This window comes from Panthera tigris, chromosome B2 (assembly GCF_018350195.1).
Source record: "Panthera tigris isolate Pti1 chromosome B2, P.tigris_Pti1_mat1.1, whole genome shotgun sequence".
NCBI lineage: Eukaryota > Metazoa > Chordata > Mammalia > Carnivora > Felidae > Panthera > Panthera tigris.
The window spans coordinates 59,013,120-59,034,418 of NC_056664.1; the positions used below are offsets into that span (position 1 = coordinate 59,013,120).

Sequence of the window (21,299 nt, forward strand, 5' to 3'; positions counted from 1 at the left end):
TAGCATCTATTGTGCAAAAGTGCTATTTGGTATCCATAAGCTTTCTGAAATCAAACTGGGTAACATTCAGACACTCAAAATGCTCTGAAGAAAAAAATAATAATAAAGTGTCAAAATTTAAGACCAGGTATCCCACTTTAGTCTCTGCCTGTGGTGATCTCAGTGATCAAGGTTGTGAACTTGGATTTCCATTAAAATTAAAAAACAAAATGACACAAAACTTACTAGGTTGTTGAAGAAGTTACTACTGGTGTGACTATACTGTTCTCAGAATTTTTTAGAACTACCTGAGCTGCTAGAGATAAAAGGTTATGATGAGAACTAGAAATGCTCACTTCCCTGAATTCATATACCATGGAAAATATTTCACCATCTTCTCAGCTACTTTTTTTTTTTAAATTACTAATGCAACGATCACAGGATTTTTCTTATAAACATTTTTTGCTAATTCATTATTCTGTGCTCTCTGTTCCATTACTGGAAAACAAAACAAAAAAAATATTTCCTTTTTTTTCTAATTAGATAATGCATACAAGTTAATTATTATCATTAATTACTGTAGACAAAAAGTTCAAATTTCATAGCATATAAGGGCTTTGGGGACCCCCTCCTTGAACATGAAGGCTGTTCAGAGATTTTGAGGAATTTTTTGTGAATTGGCCAACCACACAAATAAGTGTCTCTATAATGGGGGACAAGAATGTCTACAAAATTTGCAGGAAATTTGCAAAAAGAAAATATAAACTGCAAAAAGAAAATGTAAAGTCTCTGGTTAAAAATTTCAGAATTTTAAGATGTTTCCAGCAAAGCATGAACCCCAGGGTGGAAACATTTTAAGCTAGGAGTCCTACAAAACTGCAGGTCACAGTTAGGCCTATGTGTGGACAGTGATAATTATGAAATATTATTCCTGAAATATTATTCTTTTGGTTAACTATCTGATCTTCTGTTTTAAATAGTCATCCATAATCTTAAAACTATTTTCCATTTTTTTGCTTATCATCTCATCTGTTACCGTTTCTTTTGAACTTTTCTGTTTTTTCTCTTTTTTTTTTTTTCTCCAAAGCCTTAAATGAAGGAAATATGAAGAGACGGTAGTTCAGAGAGATAGCACATAGTCATAACTAAGGAATGGGAAAGTCGTCCATGGCTTTTTTTCCCTCTACTTTAATTTTTAACTTACCTAACTCTCTGTACCTTTATGGAATTTTTCCATAGAGAGATTTCAAACAATTGAACATCTACAGGCAGATTTTATATATATATGTAAAGATATATGTATGTATATGTGTGTATGTATATGTGTATTTACATCCTGAATTTCAAATTTGGAAAAAGAAGGGTGTTTTCTTTTAAGGTTGAGGGATGTATTCAGACTCACATTCATATATGTATGTATGTGTGTATGTATGTATTTATGTGTATTTCAATTACCTATTATGGTGGAATACAGAATGAAGTAACAAAAATAAACAATGTTTATAGAAAATTGACATCTTGATTTTGTGATATTGCAGTTACTTTGATTTTTGATATTAATTGTTTTTACGTGTGAAGCTTTGTAAACTTTTAATTGTGTTTCAGAACTCAAGAGTCAACAAGAAAGAACATCAGGACTCACAGTGCCCCTATTTATTGCTTTGTATGTAACACACTGCTTTGGTCTAATTGCTTTAATTCTCTACTATTAAGCACTAGAGTGATGATAATTACAATGATAATGATGAGGGTGGAGGAGATATTTAATAACATGAATTGCATCTTGAAACAAGCTGACAGTAAATACAGTCCATAGAGCATAAATGCTAAATGCTCAAAAGGACACACATTCTGTAAGTGGGTAGTCGTTTATTTGATGTTTTGTTGAAGCTCCTAAATACCCTTCAAATGTATTCTGAATGGGCTTAAAATGGAAAAATTGTCTGTCTTACCAAGGAAATGATTAGATCCTGTTCCAGATCTAGGAAATGTATCTCTACTCCCAAGAGTTACACTTATATCGATAGTAAAATATTAAATGATTAGTACAACTGACATCTTTTGAGAGCTTTTCCCAAGGCTCTATCAAAAGCACTTACAGTTTTTTTTAGGTGTTTAGTGTTTTTGTTTTTGTTTTGTTTTCTACTACACCCCTTAGAGATAATGGTCCTTGTTATATTCACAATGAGGGAATTGAGGCTTAATGAAGTTATACAACCTTTTAAAAAGTAAATATTTTAATTACAAGGTTATGTTAAGATGTTTAAATATTTTTGTAGCACTTTATCATTTACAATGTGTCTTCCTATTTAGCTTGCTATAATAAATACTTATTTGGACTCTTAAAACTAATAATAACACAGTTTTCAAAAAGGCATTCCCTTTGCCATCATGAAGTTTACACTTCAGTGGAAGAGAAAGGAATTGCAGTGTGTACTATATTTCTATAACTGACCTGCAAATAAATTGCTATCAGAGAATAAAAAAGGGTAAGGCAAATTCTATTTGGAAACAAGAATGATTTCATAAGAGAAATGTCATTTGTACCACGTCTTCCATGTAATATTAGCATTATATAAGAAAATGAAGGAAAATGGTAAAGTTTGTGTATGAACAAGAAATAATTGAGTGTAGTTTGGTGACAGACTTGAATACAAAACAAATAAAAGTGGGAATTAAACCCATAAAATGTGAATTATGTCTACCAGGCAAACTTATAAAGACCTTTAATTCCTAGTTAAATTATAGGATCTCCCTGTAAGTAATGGTGAATAGAGGCACAGTGAAAGGTAGGATAGGCAAAAAGGACATTACTTAAAAGGCAAAAGTTAACAAGCACCAGAAATAAGGCAGTAGTGAAGAAACTTGGCTACAGCTCACCAAACCTATTTTACTTCTCTCCTGGTCACAAAGTTGGACCAAACTGATGAAACTCCTTTAAAATTAAGATTCAGAAAATGAAAGAGATAAGAAAATTCTTGGGACACATATATAACTGTGCAATTATATGAGACAAAATTCTGAACAGTTTATTAAATTCATCAGTGAATTTCTGGAAAAGGTTTACCTTCCCTTCAGATTTGATGAAGAGGGAAATCCACTGTGGCTTTATAAAATGGTTCATCTCTAGGGCAATGTTTGATCTTGCATCGGCTAAAGTCTGACTCCCACATCATATTAAGGCTATTTTAATATTTTTTTTCTTACTGAAAAACAAATCAGCCTTGCAGTGCAATATTTTCTCCCCCCCCCAAAAGGGAACATAGATGTTGGATTAAAAACAAAGAATTCTGGAAATTTATTTTTCATTGTTAGATAGTTATAAAGTTGGAATTAAATGCTTATTTTATTTTAGTCATTTGTAGAATGGTTTGTACATTTCTTCTTTGTTTGTACATTTCTTCTTAAGAAATAGATTTTTCATCTTTGACTTGTTCCATCTTCCTGCTCTATATCCATATCCAGGGTGATACTGGAAGCCTAACATCAAAGATGGCAGCATGGCTGAGAATGAGTGTATTAATAACTACATGTTCTGCTTCCTGTCACCAATTAGCAGAATCCATTTTAGAGTTTCAGTTAGGGAATGATATTTTTTTTATTGTTTCAAGTACTAAGAATTTGGGGTTTATCTTTAACATCTGTTAGCACTATTTTGAATATTGAACAGTATTGCAGAAAGGAAATAAAAGGAAAGATGAAACAAACATAGGATGTTTGTCATTTTTAAAAAATGAGAAAGATAAACAAAACCAAGATTTTTCTTCTAGATAGGTAGGGTCATGAAAGTACAAAACCCAAAATAGGGTGTACAGGAAAACAAATTCCTGTACAAATGATTAGGGTTTAGTGAGAGAGGGCCACCAAAATATAAGAAGAAAACTTTAAAAATTGGAAGAATTTTTGATAGCTTATTGAAGCAGCAAAATAGTCACCATATGGGGACAATCACAATTTTTCTTATTCCCTTACATGTATGGTATAGTTTAGTATTATTTATAAATTACATGCTGGGAAAGTATATTATTTATAGTTCTTAGAGTCTTTAAAAGTTTCATGTTGGTCTTTTTGAGAACATGTCTATGTCCAGGTGTCTAAAGAACAGCTAGAAATTTAGATATAGTCCTCAGTAGAAAAAAATAATTCTAAATCTATAAGACACAGGAGTCATACTCTTAGATGTGATTGGTAAAGCCATGAATTTGCAAAATATCTCATGAGACACCATAGAAAAATAATAGAATGTCATCAGGCTTTATCTCTATTTAGTAAACAGGAAGAGTATTCACAAAACTAAGAGTAGTCAAGGAGTAGGAGCAGAAGATAAACAAAGGAAGAAGTAGCCAATAACAAATCTCACTGGAAATATCTTATGTCAGACTCACACCTACAGGGGGCACATCAGGAAAACCATTCTAGCTGATTGGTCAAAGTGCACAAAAAGTTTTTAAATGTATCTGCCATGATGTGAATCCTGATCTAAAAGCAAGCTGAGCCCACATAGATACATGATGAGTAGATGAAATCATGTTTTTTTATGTATTTCAATTAAAAAGTATATATAAAACTGATAACAACAGAAGGACCAGAGAATAGTCACCTTTACCAAAAGTTCAGTCTCAAATGTTATGGCTGAAAGCATAGCTTGTCTACCAGAAGAAAGGGCAGACTGAGATATAACTGGTTTCTAAGGATTCATGAAGTGCTGCGGAAATGAAGGCAGTAGAAAGAAAGAAGAAAATCAAATCTTGGGTTTAAAAGCCATGGACAATTTCACACAGTGCATTTTTCAAGCTGTGAATATTTTAGCATGCCACCTGAGTGAAACAAACATAATTATGGAAAGTATAAGAAAAGAATTTCTGAAGAACATTGAGAGGAGTTTGGAAGGAAAAAAAAATTACTTTGACAAAAGAAGAAGAAGGAGGAGGAGGAGGAGGAGGAGGAGGAGGAGGAGGAGGAGAAAGCAGCACGAATAAACACCTAATATGTACCACAAACATGCTAGAGAGGATAATGGGCAGAGACAGATTTTCTTGGTTCAGTATGAAGCATCACTCTTCAAAAGTTATTTGACCATAGACAAGTTATTTACCCTCCGTTTACTCATGAGTGAATAGGTAGAAGGATAATTTGTTGTTCAAGTAATATGTTTCAGAAAGATTAAACATGGAATCTCATAATTATAATATAACAGCAGGTCCATAACTTACACAAACGAGGGTATTTGGTCACCCTATATAGTAGGCAAAATATTGAAGTTAAGAAGATCTGTGTTTGTTTTCTCCCTTCAGTTTTCAGTGTTCTTCTTATCCCAATAGGTAGCTCAAGGTATGTGATAAGGTGTATCATGACTGCTCTGTGTTCTTCCCACCAAAAAATGAGCTCCTCATACTCTAGGCTAACCCTTACTGTAATCAAACCTATCCTATTCCCTCCTTCAGGACTGTGACTTTAGCCATCAGTTTTATTTATTATTTTCTACAAAAAGGGGTAAACAATAAAAAATAACTTCATCTGATAGCTCTATGGTTATACTTTAATTATAATTAGACACACAAGTCACAATGGCTTAAAGCCAAGTATCTAAAATCTATAGGCAGAAATTAAGGTATGAGAAGCAGAAGATAAGGAAGAAATTTTATTTGTGCTGGTGGATGCCCTTACATCCCGCAGGTTTTTAAAGCCCTTAGCACAGACAAGTATACTCCCCTTCTTCATTTACCTTTAAACTGGCTTGGAAGTCCCTGAGGATAATAGCTGAGTTTCAGATTCAGGATTTGTTTCATAATAGCTGTGGCTCCTCAAGAAACAGCCAATAATCCATGGTAAACTACACTTACTTCAACAATACAATGAGGTTATTTCCTTTAAAATGGCACTATGTTTTCATGAGGATTAAAGGAAGTAGAAATGTTGAGTGCTTACCATAATGCCTGACATACTAAATATTCAATATATGCTACTTAACTATCATTTATATTATATCAAGGAATTGTTGGTATTTATGCTATTTTCTAACAAATAGTTTTTAAAATGTATAGTATCTTCTAGTGAGCAATTCCTAGTTGTGTGTGTGTGTGTGTGTGTGTGTGTGTGTTTCATTTTACACTCCATTATTTGTATAAAGATTCTCTGAATCTTTTGTTTTATACAAAACTCTGGAGTCTCTGCTCTTTAAATTAACCACTGTAATCCTAGTTATACACTTGATAACTATGGTAAACAGTCTCCAAACAAGTAAGTATGGATAAATTCTACACACTTTCTATTCCCAAGATACAAATAATACTCGTAATATAATGTAGGCCATTTCTTCATCAATCATATACACTCCCAGTTGTTTGTGATGGTATTCTTTCCTGTACCTGATGTTTCCCAATTTAAAATATGGTAATATTTTTGTTTCAGTTTCCAAAGGGAGTTCTAATTTGTCATTCCATAGAATTTTACTTCCCGGAGCATATTTTTGGATGTATTTTAACTTAATAATCCAAACTGTCTTTTCACATGGGACTGTGGTGCAGATTCATGTTTTGTTAAAACTAACTCTTTTATGTCATTTTTATATAATTAGTATTCTATTATGCCAAAGCCAAAGAAAGAAAAGAAAGAAAGAAAGAAAGAAAGAAAGAAAGAAAGAAAGAAAGAAGAGAAAGAAAGAAAGAAAGAGAAAAAGAAAAAGACAAATTATGTGTATGCATTCAGAAAAAAACAAGAAATAACCTCTGGAAACAATATAATAGACTGTCAAACACCATTCTCATAACATCTATAAACACATTTGCTATTTCCTACCCTCAATTCTTATTTGCTGTGTTCTTAGCAAGATTCATAATTTATTTCTGTCTTAGTTTTCTCAATTTTAAGATGGTGTTAATTATGTATACTTTACATAGTTATATATGCCTTACATAGTTATATATATTTTTCATAGCTAGGGTAGTAATTAAATGAGTTAGTTTAGTTAAAGTTCTATCAAAATTCCTGCCACATAGCAAATGCTCTATAAATTGAGGTTGTTAATAATGATAGTTTTAATAATATGTTCTTCATTGCCTTCTATGGATGCTTAATAAATTGAATATTTAGAAAATTTAAAATTTTGATTCTCACTGATGTATTAAAATGTTCTAAAAGAGTTGGTGGTTCATACTTAATGTAGAAACCATGAAAATAAAGCAATCTCAGCATTCCATAGCCATTTTCTTCTGGAATCCTAGATAAAAGAAGTTCTTCTTGTTTTTTTAGCTCATTTCATTAAGCTAAGAAAGATATGGGAGAAATATTCTTAAAATACATAGAAATAATAGGGAAAAAAGTTACACCTTCTGGTAATGTAAAGAATCATAAAAAGGCTAACTCATACAATCAATCTCTTGTTTGGGCTATTGCCATACCTCCTAATCCATTGTTTCACCTTTTTTGCCCTTTTACATTACACTCTCCCCATAGCAGCCAGAGTGCTTTTCGTAAAACATGAAATGTATTATCTGACTATTCCATTAAAAATCCTCAAATGCTTCCATTACATTTAAATACAATCTAGATTCTTCATTCTGGTTTACAAAACTTATATGATCTATTCCTTTACCAATGCTCTCACCTGAATGCATCCTATTCTCTTACTAGCTCATTACGCTTCACCTGTAACTTTCTTTCTATTCTTGGAACACATTTATGTTCATTCCCAGAAAAGACACTTTTCACTTGCCATTTCCCCTGCCTGGAAAGCTCTGGGTCTAGATTTCAGCAACACTGTGATATTTTTTATAATTCAGATCTTAACTCAATGATGTCTCTTTTCAGAGAGGCATTCTGGAACCACCAAATCAAATGTAGTTTAAGCCTTTTTCTTATCACCACCTTCTTGAATCACTGTCAACAATATCACTCTTGAATTGCCTTACCATTTATTTCTCTCTGAAATTCCTATTCATCCACTTTCCTATTTGTTGATTGCAAGTTCCTTGAGACCAAGGATTTATTGCCTTTTCCACTGCTGTATTTCTAGCATCCAGAACATTATCTCCTAAATGACAATAACACAATACATGCTAGTTTAATGACTTGGTAAATAGATATGAATTAAACATTTGTTTGCAGAATCTCATCACTAAATTTGAAGAAAAAAATTGAAGGAAACATATTCAATGGCAATAAGCAGGGGGGAGGGTGCCTCACCCTTGTCAAACTGAAATGTATTATACAACAGCAATTTTAAAACAATTTAGTATGTACCGAAGTATTAACAAATACACCATCAAAACACTGTAACTGGCATAACCAAACCATTTCATCACTAAATTGTGTATAATCTAATTCTTTCATTTGGCCCTTCTTCTGGATCCCCTTTGACATGCTTTATCTTAGGCTCTTATCATCCCACCCTGTCTTTTAATTAGATAATATCTTTAAAATAATGAATTTTACTCTTGATTGAATCAAGGATAAGTGGAAATCACTCTGTTATAATCAACTTGCTTATTCACATATATGTATTAAATAGTACTGTAAAAAATTCTTTAAAGTGAAAGCCTCACTTTGCTTTTTACAATGTCTTTTAAACACTGCATCATCACCTTAATATGCAACAACTTAACATATTTGATTTGATAATAGGGCTGGGCAAACTATGACTTATGGACCCAATCCACTGGCCATATGTTTTAGCAAAACAAACAAACAAATTAAAAAAAAAAAAACAGTTTATTGAATCACGCTACACCCATTTGTCCAAAGTATCATCTATGGCTGCTTTGATGCTGCAGTGATAAAATACCTACTACAGAAAACTATCTATGGCCTACAGGGCCAAAAATATGCATCATGTGTCCCTTTTCAGAAAAAGTTTCATCGTTCCTGCTTCATACCATTGCTTTGTAGAGATTAGAAGCCACATACCCTTCAAATAATTTTCCTACAGCAGCTTTATAGATGCATACCTCTCTTTCTTTTCCCATGATATGTAAAGATTACCTCTCAAGATTTCTCATTAGCCTTTAAACATTGATGACATTGGCAAACAGATATTACTTCATTTTGACTAGCTTCTCATTAAAACTGTTTATTGACAAGTTACCTTGTTTAGCAGGAAGCCAATAAAACACAATATAAATCAGTAGATTATGCTATTTTAAGCTTTCAAAGAAGTGATTAGTTTCTCTAACGGGGTGGGAGATTACTTACTTTGCTAAGTAACTTTGTACCTAGAAACAAAGATCTTCAATTTGTTGCACACAGCTTTAATACACAGTCAGTTGGCATGGTGTATACACAATTAAAAACTGAAAATTATAAGAAAGTTTAAGATTATGATGTTTATATCAAAATATAAGGTTTTGATGCATTTCTAAAAAATTGCATTGTTAACTTCTTGGCATATCACTCATGGTAATAAGGAAGAGCTCTCATTTTGCTAAAATGTAAGTTTTGACAACACAAACCAGGTAAAGGGATGCTTTTGAGGTCTCTGTTTATAAACCTTATCTATAAACTTGGTGAATACATTGGTGAATCCCCATATATAAATGAAGCGGCTGATATAGTCAGAATGAATTTTATTTGGAACTGAGGCCCTTTTTCAGAAGCACAGAACTTATCCATATATATATATTTTTTTTAATTTAAAGGCTTCAAGCTCTCTTTATGGTGGGATTATAAAAGATGGAATTTTTTTTTCCTCCTGTAATAGAGTTTCTGGCCTCTTTAGCTCTTCAAAAATAGTAGCTATGGCTTAGGATCAAAGATAAATAATACCAATTGTCAGAGATTGCTGTGTCCTCCTGATGTCAATAGCCATCCCTCACTGGTCATTCTTACCTTCTCTTTAAACTTCCTGACATTTTCTCTGCCTACATACAGGCAGTTATGATTCATATGACACAAATTTCAGAGCTAGGTATGTCAGTACATTAAATTCATGGTCATCACTATCATATAGTCCTTAATATGGCAAGACAACCTTGCTTCATTTTCTAGTCAAATTGTTCTTTCCCTCAGTGCTATAGTTACTTGAAAACTATGCAGCAAAACAGAGCTGTTGACAATGTGCCCTGTTAGACACATATGAGCCAACTATGGCTTTGCCACATAGGTAATGTGGGAAAAAATGTTTAAACTCTCTACCTCTCAGTTTTTTTTTTTTTGCAAAATGATGATATTGATAACCTTATAATATATATTTGTGATAGTATTAATGGCACCTGGCATATAGTTAACCATAATGAAAAACATTATTGTCACTATGATGCCCCTCTCCGTCTTCCTCCTCCTCCTCATTTCCAAACATCTAACTCATTTGCTACTCTTCCACCTGAGAAAATAGAACCAGTTTAGTGAGACTGGCCCGATAACCTTCTCTCTCCCCTTTTATCATTTTCTTCCTATCTAAGACCACCCCCCCCCCCCCCACCGCCACCTCTCCCTCAATCCCCTAGTTTCTGTGCCTTCCTATGGTATGCTATTCATTGTTCAACCACTTGCTCTTTTCTGGATCAGTCATGAAAGATGTAAACACTGTCTCATCAAAAGATAAATTATGGAACCACAGAACTTCTGTTGTATGGCTCCTGTTGCATGAACTCAGCTTTTAGTTCCTCTTGCCTTTTTGGAATATTAAGGGCTTTTCACTATTGTTAATCACTAGGTGCTTCCCCATCTGTATAGATTCCCTTACCCTGATCAGACTTCTGTGAACAGTTCCTTCACTGAAATGTCATATGTAAACTCTGTATGTTCCTCTGCTTCGTGCCAAGGTCATGATTGACACCAATACCTGGGAGTTAGTTTCATGGAGTCAGCAGGAGTACTAGGTTTCAAGATGTTTTAATCACTCAAACTATTGATGGGTTAGTACATGCAAGGTACTGAGAAATTTGAATAATCAACTTGAATGGTGACTGAAGACTAATAGGAAGCATATGATCTGTATTTCATGTATTCATGTATTTCACAAGTGGGGCAGGAAGCTTGCTTATCTCAGAGCTAATTTCTCTTCTTTTCTAAAATAAACACCATTCCCAATCCTCACTTTACCCTCAATGCTAGAATATTTACTCTTCATCATTACATATTTAGAAACAATATTCATTTAACATAAAAAAAGAAGCAAGTGAATCACTATCCTTGTTTCCTTGACCACAGTTGCAGCTGTCCCACAGTGGAAAAAACACATTACGTGTAAGAGGCACCTGTATTTCTTTTCACTAAGACACATTTAACAACTTATCTTTTGAAGCACAAAGAGCATAAAATCTTATGAAACACACATTTCAAATGTTAAAAATCAATTTCTCTGATAATTAAATTGTGGGATTGTCCTTATTACAGTAATTATATACTTAAGATTCTATGCCATGTTATATTTGAATTCTATGTATCTAGTTTCAGTTTTTCTTGTTCTTGCCTCCCACATCCTATAGCATTTGTGGAGATTACAAAATTGCAAATGCCAGATGGCAATATGATCATTAAATTTAAGCCAATTTCATTTCTTTTTCAATCATGAAACAGAATGAACAAATTTGTAAATGTTTCTATTATGGCTATTATTTCTTTCTACATAAGAATAAAAAGTTGGACTATTTAAAATCAGATTACATCTGTAAACTAAAGTATTTTCTTTTTCAACTAAAGTCACCTTCTATTGTTCTTAAGTTTGATTGGCTAAACCTCTTCTTTTGCAGGTTAAAGTACCAAAAAAGATGCATGAATATTAACCTACACTCTGAACAGAGAAAGTAATATGAAATAATATATTCTACACAGCTTATTAAAAACAATCTTGATAGCATTTCTTGATATAAAAGTAAGAATAAAAAATCCAGAAAAATATCATTCCTAATCAGAATGTGACATTGTTAAGCAGTGGAATAGAAGCCCCATGCTCTTCTTCACCCAACAAGATGCCCATTCAATAATACATGGACCAATTCCCAAAATGGGAAATTCAGAAATCAGCTAAGCGGCTTCTGTACCCCAAGTGAGCACAAAACCAGGTGCATCAAAGCTGGTAGGACAATTTATGGTGCTTACATCTCAGAGCCCCTCGGCCAGGTATAATCAGAAAGAAACTGCCAACTACCAATTCTCCAGGGAGGCAAAGAGAAGACTGGAACATACATTTATTTCATTCATTCTGAGAGAGAGGAAGTGTGTGCATGTGCAACAGGCATGCATGAGCAGGGGAGGGGCAGAGAGAGAGAATCGCAAGCAGTCCCTGTGCTATCAGGGAGGAGCCCATCACAGAGGTTGACTTGGGGTTCAAACCCATTAACCCTGAGATCATGACCTGACCCAAAACCAACAGTCAGGCCCTCAACTGACTGAGCCACCCAGGCGTGCCCAGTGATTATTTTAAATATAATGTATTAAGTTACCCAGTTAAAAGACAGTGGCTGAATGGATGATAAACTCAAGATCCAACCATATGTTATCTACAAAGGACTCACTTTAGATTTGAAAACCCACAAAAGCTGAAATAGAAAGAATGTAAAAAGATATTTCATGAAAATTTTAACCAAAGGAGAACAGGTTTCACTGTACTTATATAGAACGAAAGGGAATTTTAGTTAAAAACTCTCACAAGACACAAAAATGGACACTGTATCATTATAATAAGGTCAATCCACCAGGAAGATGAAACAACTATAAGTATATATGCCCCTATTATCAAAAACATTGACATAATTGAATGGAGATACAACAAAAAATTAATAGGATATTTCAGTATGCTACTTTCAATTGTTTACAGAACAACCAGACAGAAGATCAGCAAGAAAACAAAACTTGAGCAACACTATAGACTGAGTGGACCCAATTCCACTTACCAGCAGCAGAGCACACATTCTTCTCTATTGTACACATTTTCCATGATATATCATATATGTAGTCACAAAACAAGTCTCTAATTATGAATGTTAAGATCATGTCAAATATATTTTCAGACGACACGGAATGAAAATAGGAATCAACACCAAAAGAAACCTGGAAAATTCACATGAGGAAATTAAACAATACATTTCTGAACAATCAATGGGTCAAAAAAGAAATCCAAAGGGAAAAAAGAAGGTTTTTTTTTCTAATTTCTTAGAAAAATACCTTGACATAAATGAAAATGTAAATACAACACTAAAACTAATGAACTAAAAGCAGTAGTAAATGAGAAGTTTATAATGATAAATGCCTGAATTTAAAAAGAAGGGAGCTCTCAAAAAAACAAAAACAAAAACAAACCTAACTTTACACCTTCAAGGAAATAAAAGAAAGAACAGACTAAGCTGAAAGTTAGGAGAAGGAAGGAAACAAAAGATTAGAGCAGAAGCAAATAAAATAGAAAATAGAAAAATAATGAGAGGAAAAGTAAGAGTTGGTTATTTGAAAAGATGAAAACAAAGACACACCCTTAGTTAACTAACTAGGAGGAAAAAAAGAGACTCAAACTCAAAAGTGAAAGGATGCCCTGCAACTGATGCCACATAAATAAAAACGAATCATAAGATAGCAATATGAAAAATTATACACCAACAAAATAACCTAAAGAAATTGATTCCTAGAAACACATATCCTACCAAAAATAAATCATGGAAATAATAGAAAATCTGAATAAATCAATAACTAGGAAGGAGTTTGCATCAGTGATGAAAAACCTCCAAAGAAAAGCTTAGATGGCTGTAATGGAGAATTCTATCAATAACTTAAAAGAAACTTAATGGCAATCCTCAACTTCTTCCAAATAATTGAAGAAAACACTTCCAAACTCATTTTATGAGGTCAGCATTATTGTGATAGTAAAGCCTGATGAAGACACTGCAAGAAAAACAAAAACAAAAAACACTAAAGCCCAATATCCCTCATAAAAACAGATGAAAAAAACCTCAACAAAATACTAGCAAAACAAATCAAATAGCACATTAAAGATATCATAAATTATGACCAAGTATGATTTATTCATGAGCTACAATAACCATTTAACCTACAAAAAATCCATCATTATGACATATTGTATTAATAGAAGGAAAAAAGTCACAAGATCATCTCAATAGGTGTAGAAAAAGCATCTGACAAAATTCAACACCCTTTTATATTAAAAACAGTCAACTTACTAATAGAAGGAAATTACCTTGACACTATAAGGAGGATAAGTAAAAAGCCCAGTGTTAACATCAAAGCCAATAGGGAAAACCCAAACTTTCTTCTAAGAGAAGGAACAAGACAAGAATGCCAGCTCTCACCAATTGTATTTCAAATAGCATTGGATGTCCTAGTTAGAACAATTAAATAAGAAAAGGAAATAAGAGGCATCCAGTCAGGGAAGAAAAAAAAGAAGGTAAAATTTTCTTTGTTCAAAGATAACAATTTTACATACAGAAAACCCTACAGATTACACATGCACAAAATGTTAGAACTAATAAGCAAATTCAGCCAAGTTGCAGAATACAAAATCAACATATAAAAATCATTTGGGTTTCTATATACCAACAAAGATCAATCTGAAAAGGAAGTTAAGGAAGCAGTCTCTTTTACAATAGAACAAAAATAATAAATTACTTAGGAGTAAACATAAGCAAAGATTTATACATTGAAAACCACAAAGTATTGCTAAAACAAGTTAAAGAAGACAAAAATATATGGAAAGGCATTTCACAGTCATGGATAGTAAGAATTAATATTGTCAAAATATTAATTCAACCCGAAGTGAATTACAGATTCAATGTAATCCCTCCCTATCAAAATCTAAATGACATTAGACAGAGATAGAAAAAAATTATCCTAAAATTTATATGGCACCTCAAAAGAGCCTGAACAGCCACAAAAATCCTTGAGCAAAAAGAACAAATCTGGAGTCCTCACATTTCTAACTTCAAAACATATTATGGAGCTATAATAATGAAAATAATATGGTACTATCATAAAGACAAACATATGGAGCAATGAAACAGAATAGAGGGTCCGTAAATAAACTCACAAATAAATGGTCAAATGCTCTTTGACAAGGGTGGGAAACCACATTGTTGGAAAGATATTACCTTAAACAAATAGGGTTGATTGAATTGGATAAGCCATACAAAAGAAAGAAATTGGATCCCTATCTTATATACACAAAAATAAACTAAAAATGTTTTAAAAACTTAAAGGTAAGACCTCAAATTATAAAACTCCTAAGGGAAATACAAAAAAGAGCTTCATAATATTAGTCTTAGGAATGATTTCCTGTATATAATACCAAAACAAGAGACAACAAAAGGATAAATAGAGTGTGGGACTATAGCAAATCTAAAAAATTCTACATAGTAAACAATCAACAGAATGAAAAGGTAATCTACAGAATGGGAGAAAATATTTGCAAACCATGTATCTGATAAGAGGTTAATATCCAAAATATATAAGGAACTCATATAGCTCAGTTACCAAAAAATATCAAATAATCCAATTAAAAAATGGGCAAAGGACTTGAATAGACATTTCTCCAAAGACATGCAAATGGACATCAGTATATGAAAAAATGCTCAACATTACTAATTAACAGGAAAAGCAAATAAAAATTACAATGACATATCACCTCACACCTCTTAGCATAGCCACCACCAACTCCTCCCAAAACAAAAACAAACAACAACAAAAACAACAAAAAGGAAACCCAGAAAATAACAAGTGAGGATTTGGAAAAATCAGAACCTTTCTACACTGTTAATGGGAATGTAAAATGGTACAACAACTATGTAAAATGGTATGGAGTCTCATCAAAAAATTATAAATGCGGGCGCCTGGGTGGCTCAGTCGGTTAAGCGTCCGACTTCAGCTCAGGTCATGATTTCACGGTCCGTGAGTTTGAGCCCCGCATCGGGCTCTGTGCTGACAGCTCAGAGCCTGGAGCCTGCTTCAGATTCTGTGTCTCCCTCTCTCTCTGCCCCTCCCCTGTTCATGCTCTGTCTCTCTCTGTCTCAAAAATAAATAAATGCTAAAAAAATAAAAAAAAAATTATAAATGAAATATAAATGAATATGATCTAGCAATGCCACATCTGTTTTTTTTTTTTATCCAGTAAAATTGAAAGAAGGACCTCAAAGAGATATCTGCACTCCCATTGTTATTGCATTAATAACCACAATAGTCAGGAGGTAATAACAAATGTCCATCCATGGATGAGTGGATAACAGTGTGTGTGTGTGTGTGTGTGTGTGTGTGTGTGTGTACACACAATGGAATTTGAGGACATCATTCTAAGTACAATCAGCCATTAACAGAAGTACAAATATTGCATGATTTCAGTCATATGTCTTATTCAAAGTAGTCAAACACAAGAAGCAGAAATTAAAATTATGGTTGCCAACGTTTGAGGGAGGAGGAAATGGGAACTTGTGCAATGAGTTTAGAGTTTCAGTTATGCAAGATGAAAATGCTCTAGAGATCTACTCTACAACAATACTGTACTGTACACTTAAAATTTTTACCACAATAAAAGCAAATATTGTTGTTTGTGGTTTATAAATTAGAAGCAAGGGAATTTTCAATCTGTGATTATTATAATTTTGAGATTACTGTGTTTGCTAATAAAATGTTAAGCAGTCAGTCACTATTAACTTGAAATATGTCATTTTACATAAATTTGAATTAAAGTAAGTTCTAACATAAATCAAAGCCTAAAATAAAGGAAAAACATAAGACTGAGAGCTAGGAGACCTAAATTCTAATTCCAGTTTTAGGCTTCAGTGCTTTGATCAGTCAGATGAAGTAAATTATACTATTTCATAGCAATTTTCTAATAATGAAATATCATTATTATAAATTACATATATTAAAATTCAAAAAAGGGTGCCTGGGTGGCTCAGTAGTTTAAGTGTCCAACTCTTGATTTCAGCTCAAGTTATGATCCCACAGTCATGAAATCAACCCCTGATTTGGGATCTGCAGCAGTCATGGAACCTCCTTAAGATTCTTTCCCCCACTCCCTCTGCCCACCCCCACCTGTGCTAGTATACATGTGCGTTTTCTACTTCGTAAATAAACACATAAATAAATAAATATTACACAAATGAATAATAGTATTTGAGCAATGGTTTTCTTTTTTGTTTTTCATATTTATTTTTTTTGAGAGAGAGAGTGACAGAGTGCAAGTGGGGAAGGGGCAGAGAGAGAGGGAGTCACAAAATCTGAAGCAGGCTGCAGGCTCTGAGCTGTCAGCAAAGAGCCCAATGAATGGCTCAAACTCATGAACCTGGAGATCGTGACATGAGCCAAAGTTGGATGCTTAATCAGCTGAGCCACCTAGGCGCCCCAGAGCAATAGTTTTCAAGTAGTCAGTACAATTTAAAGAGTAAAGAATACATAAGTATTCTTTTCTTAGCTATGCCACTGGCTGCCTTGAGCAAGTCATTTACTTCTTTGTTTTATACCAGTGCATCACTAGAGGGCCAACTTTTACCTTAGTTTGAAAACTGACACCTTCCACTACCTACGTGACTCTGTATCAGTCACAACCACATTTCAAATTTCACTGTTGACAGGAGATAGGTAGAGAGGATAATGCAAGATTAATTTCATTTTAACTACCTGGGGTTAGCTGATGCAGTAAAAAAACACAAAAAGTATCTCATAATAATTTTGTGCTCACTCTACATTATGTTTTATTATAATGTAATTGTTTTGATGTCATAAATCTAAATGTTTTCCAAAACTGACCTAGTGGCTGCACCAGATTTTTATGCAGTAGAGGGTAAGGGTCAGAAGTCATTATAAAAAGCCAAAGGGTAGTTTGTTTTGTTTTTTGTTTTTTTTTGTTTTTTTGTTTTCAAAATATACATAAGTTTCCTAGTCCAAATCCACTCCCAGTTTTTTAAATTTTATTTCATTTTTATTTTATTTTTTTAATTAAAAAAAGTTTTAACCTTTACTATTGAAAGACAGAGAGAGACAGAGCATGAGCAGGAGAGGGGCAGGGAGAGAGGGAGACACAAAATCTGAAGCAGGCTCCAGGGTCTGAGCTGTCAGCACAGAGCCCGACGTGGGGCTCGAACTCACGGACCGCGAGATCATGACCTGAGCTGAAGTCGGATGCTTAACGGACTGAGCCACCCAGGTGCCCCAATCCACTCCTACTTAGTAAGACAATCTCTTGACTGATTTGGAGGGAAGGGGAGAAGGGTAGGGATGAAAACAGTCTTGGTTTGAAAAATCTCTAGTAGATATTGATACAGGTCCCTTTCCAATTTGAAAAGAACTGAGTGCAGTAAGGGAAGCTGGATCCAAACATTTGTGTATGTTTAAATCTTGTATTTCATCCCAAGTATTACTGTAGTGGTTTGCCTCTTCTACACTTCTCTCAGAGTGTGCTTTATAGTACCCTTCTATCATAACAATTTCTAGGAACACTCCAAATCTGCTGAATCAGAGTCCCAGTAAATAGATCCTAGGAATCTGTATTTTAAATACCTTCCCCAGAAGTATCTGGGTGGCTGAGACTTTTAAGCGCCTAACTCTTGATTTCAGATCAAGTCATCATCTCATGGTTTGTGAGATCAAGCCCTGCATTGGGCTCTGTGCTGACAGTGCAGAGCCTGCTTGGGATTCTCTCTTTCTTTCTTTCTTTCTCTCTGCCCCTCCCCTGCTCACTTTCTCCCTGTTTCTCTCTCTTAAAATAAATAAATAAACTTTAATAAATACAGATATACATACATACTCTCCCTAGTTAAAATTGACACAAACAAAACCTTGAAAGTCATTGCTTTATATGAAATTTGTATTTATATTTATTGTTTGAACTACCCAATTTCCACACACAAAAAGGCAAATATTAATTAAAACTAAACATATTGAAGTTAGTGACATATTTTAGGCCTAGATTTTGATTTCAAAAAGTGGTCATACTGTCTAGCAGAATAGTTTCATCCACACTAGAAACATGAAAATTTCTTTTTTTGTAAATGTTTTTGCACAAATGGAATAGGGCATTTTCATAAGAAGGAGTTATATTTAGACATATTTTCTTTAATAAAAGAATGAAAAATAAAAAAATAAATAAAAAGTAAAAAGTGGTCATATATCTTCACTGAATTCTTCTAGTCTTGCTGATCATACTCGATAATCAATACTACCTTCAGCTCTAGGCAATGAAGTACAGTTACTTACAGAGCAGGCACATAAAGTAGATTTGATAGTTCCAACCAAGTCCACCATTAAGTATGATCCTGATGATTATACTCTTGTTTCCTTTACATCTCAGAAAAAAATCAAGCAAAAAAATGTTGGTTTTGAACATTAATAAAAGCATCATCATTTTATTCATCTGTGGTATAGAAAATAATCTAAAAACTTAAAAGTATAATAAACTGTCTCACTCTGCTTTTTTAATATATAAGAAAAATGGATTGTGTCTATAGCTAAACAAATATTGTGAAGTCCCTTTATTACAGACTTAAAAGGAGTAAATATGGTGTAGAGACCATATCCTAAGAAAAATATAATATTTTTTAGGACAGTTCTATGATAGACTCAAGTTAATAAGATAAGCTCAATTTCAGTCTTCTATTATACGACATAATAATTAATACTTGTCAAATTAAAAATGCAAATTCATATTTTACTCTTTATAGCACAGTTGTTATTCAAAAGTTTAACATTACTGATGATTATAAGAATTTCATTATTAGTTTAATCTAACAATATACTATTTGAATGCCAATGCATTAATTTACTCTCTCTACATAAGAGAATAGTTTTTGAAAGAAAAAATTACTCAAATTAAATCAACACTAAAATTTCCAGAAAAACATGAATGAGAAAGGGAATTTAATAAGTGGACCATATTTTTTTAAATTTACGTTATGATCTTCATCCTGTAGCATAGCTGAATTTCAATGGCAGACTTCAAACCTTTGTCTAAATTAGACATATACAATGTACTGGTAGATGATATGAGATTTCTGGGTCAGAGACAAACACTTTATATTTCATAGCATAACAGGCCACAAGAGCAACAATTCTCCCTGTCCTCTGATCAAAATGGCCTTGACATTACCCTCAGCTTGACTAAACTTTAGATAGATTTCTTCCTGACTAGAGACCCCTGACCTCCCTTTTCTTAGAGCATTTACTTAAGAAAACTTGCAATTATAAATTATTTCTCTGCTGCACCCTTTTTTTTTTTTAACGTTTATTTTTGAGACAGAGAGAGACAAAGCATGAATGGGGGAGGGTCAGAGAGAGGGAGACACAGAATCTGAAACAGGCTCCAGGCTCTGAGCTGTCAGCACAGAGCCCGACGCGGGGCTCAAACTCATGGACCGCGAGATCATGACCTGGGCCGAAGTCGGCCGCTTAACCGACTGAGCCACCCAGGCGCCCCTTCTGCACCCTTTTTAAGTAGGCTCCATGCCCAACATGGGACTTGAACTCATAACTCTGAGATGAAGAGTCACATGCTCCGCTAACTAGGCCAGCCAGGCACCCCCTGCCCCTTTCAGATGTAACTCTTCTCTAAGCCTCTAGCCAATTTTACATCCCAGGAATGTCTTCTCAGTGATTTGGGAGCCTTCCCTTTGGAATGCAGTCACCATGAAAGATAGTGCTCTTTTCTCCCAGTCTCTGTGAATACAGTAGAAGCCAAACATTCATGGGCACCAATTAGCAAACAAAGATGACCTAATCCCCTTGACCAAACTTCTCCACTAACTTTCTCCAGTACTTTTGCACTAGTTCACACCAGTGCTTAAAATCTCTCCGCCTTGACAGGGAGACAGAGTTAAGATGACAGAGTAGTATGGGGACCCTGAGCTTGTCTTGTCCCTGAAAGACAGCAAGATCAGCATCAAACCATTTTGAATACTTAGAAAATTCATCTGAAGATTAATGCAACAATCTGCATAATTTGAGCCAGATAACTTGGCAGAAAGAGCAAATATATTATTATTTACTTTATTATTTATTCTATTTTACCATTTTTTTAACTCCAATTTTTTAAAACTTTTTTTTCCTTTCTCTCTTTTTTTTTCTATCAAGATTCTCTCAACAAGCGAACTGAAACAAACCTCAAATCTAGCTTCCTTTATTTAATTTGTTTTGTTTTGTTTTCAATTTATTAATTTTTATTTATTTATTTTTGTCTTAATATTTTTCCTCAAAAATGACAAGACAGAGGAAATCCACCCCAAGAGAAAGAACTAGAAGAAATGACAGCCAGGGATTTAATCAACACAGATATAAGTAAGATGTCTGAACTAGAATTTAAAACCACAATGATAAGAATACTAACTGGGGTTAAACAAAATACAGAAGACACCAGGGAATCCCTTTCTGCAGAGATAAAAGAACTAAAATCTGGT

The 21,299-nt window shown here is 33.6% G+C and overlaps 1 protein-coding gene across 1 annotated transcript in view; it reads right to left on the reverse strand.

The window, feature by feature from the left end:
• EYS (eyes shut homolog) overlaps positions 1–19,148 on the reverse strand; it is a 1,764,056-nt gene extending 1,744,908 nt beyond the window's left edge. Inside the window, 1 exon segment of the mRNA XM_042986616.1 lies at positions 19,108–19,148. The gene's annotated coding sequence lies outside the window, so the exon portion shown is untranslated.
• Between the last annotated feature and the right edge of the window lie 2,151 nt (positions 19,149–21,299).